At 38.2% G+C, this 1,896-nt stretch overlaps 1 non-coding gene across 1 annotated transcript; it reads right to left on the bottom strand.

The window, feature by feature from the left end:
* Window positions 1-1,100: 1,100 nt before the first annotated feature.
* Window positions 1,101-1,207, bottom strand: LOC131250395 (small nucleolar RNA R71). Its single transcript, XR_009173320.1, has one exon. It is a non-coding gene; the product is annotated as a small nucleolar RNA R71 (small nucleolar RNA).
* Window positions 1,208-1,896: the final 689 nt, after the last annotated feature.

Below are 1,896 nucleotides of genomic sequence, written 5' to 3' on the forward strand. Positions count from 1 at the left end.
TTTCTATTTGAGTTCAAAACTAACTTGTTTCCTATTTTATAGGATCTGGACATAAGTTTCTCAATTGGTAATTCCTTTCTAATCTCTCTACTTTTTCATATTTTTAGAATTAGGGTTTAAATTTTAGAAATTTTCTAATTCCAGCACTTTTAGAATCTAATTTATTTTCCTAATTTATTTTTAGAATATTTTTAGGAACTAACCTTCTTATTTTGTAGGCCTTTAAGATAGAAATTTCTAATTTGGTAAGCTCTTTCCAACTCCCTATCTTTCAGTTCTCTTTTAATAATCTACTCTCTAGTTTAGATCTTTCCTAATTTACTTTAGAAATTTTCACTTTCTTTTAAGAATTCCTTCTTTTAGAAATTAATTTACTGTTATTTTTCTTCTCTTTTTAGGAATCTAACTTATTTTTGTTTTATTTTGCAGGTTTTTAACTTAGGACTCCAATTTGGTAATTTCTTTCCAACTCTCTCTTTCTTTCTAGATTTTCTTTTCCTTTCTTAGGATTAGGTTTTTAATCGAGGGCTGCGAGTGTTTTCATGCCCAAGTGGGCCCGTGACGACACTCGACGTCTCTTGACTGAAGGAGGATTGGTTGAGGGGTTGACTATCCATCGCAGGACTAGACACCACTCGAAATCCCCTGAGTTAAGTGAAGTTATGGCTGAAGACCAACCTCCTCTACTCCCACCCAGGGTGGAGGATACCCAAGATGAGAATGAGGTGCAACAGGCACCCCCGCCTCGTACTTTACGAGATTTTCTACAACCGGCGGGAGTGAGTACGCCCTCATGCATGATTTTTCCTGAAAACACAGGACAAATGGACATCAAGCCAGGAGTTATCCAACTCCTTCCCAAATTCCATGGACTTGAATCTGAAAGTCCATATTTACATTTGAAAGAGTTCGATGAGATTATAGCTACATTATGTTTTCCTAATGTATCTGAGGATACAATTAGGCTGAAACTCTTTCCTTTTTCCTTAAAAGAGAAAGCTAAGACGTGGTTACATTCACTGCGTCCTAGATCCATTGGCACATGGAACGATATGCAGAGGGAATTCATAAAAAAAATTTTCCCACATCATAAAACGATTACCCTCAGAAAAGCGATCATGAACTTTGCCCAAAAGGAAGATGAAACATTCTTTCAATGTTGGGAAAGGTTCAAAGATTTGGTCAGTTCATGCCCACAACACGGATTTGAAACGTGGCGCATTACAAATTTTTTCTATGATGGACTGACATCTTCCATGCGCCAAATGGTCGAGACAATGTGTAATGGAGAGTTCATTAATAAAGATATCGACGAGGTATGGGACTACCTCGATAGTTTGGCTGAAAAAACACAATCTTGGGACTATTACCCAAATTCAAACACCACGTCTAGGCCAACTCAATTAAAGGAGAAAGGTAGATTATATCTCTTGAAAGAAGAGGATGATCTCAAGTGTAAAGTGACTACGCTCATAAGGAAAGTTGAGGCCATGGAAGGAAAGAAGGATAAGGTCAATGAAATTGTTTGCGGCATCTGTGATTGCAACATTCACACAACTGAAAACTGTCCTACAATACCTGCCTTTCGAGGAGTGTTGAATGAACAAGCCAATGCCGTAAATAACTATCAAAGACCTTTTACTGGACCCAACTCCAACACATACAATCCTGGCTGGAAAAATCTTCCAAACTTTAGTTGGAGGAATGGACAAACGGCGACTCCTCCAGGTTTCTTCAATCAAAATCCAAATCAAGTGAAACCTCAAGAGGAACCGGTTCAAAATCCCATACAAGAGCTGGCTCAGGCAATGCGGGGAATCACAGATTTCATGCAAAAAATAGATTCTCGTATGACGGTTATAGAAAAGGGGATGCTTCCTGCACAACCTCTCCCCA

The sequence above is a fragment of the Magnolia sinica genome, chromosome 6 (assembly GCF_029962835.1).
Source record: "Magnolia sinica isolate HGM2019 chromosome 6, MsV1, whole genome shotgun sequence".
Lineage (NCBI taxonomy): Eukaryota > Viridiplantae > Streptophyta > Magnoliopsida > Magnoliales > Magnoliaceae > Magnolia > Magnolia sinica.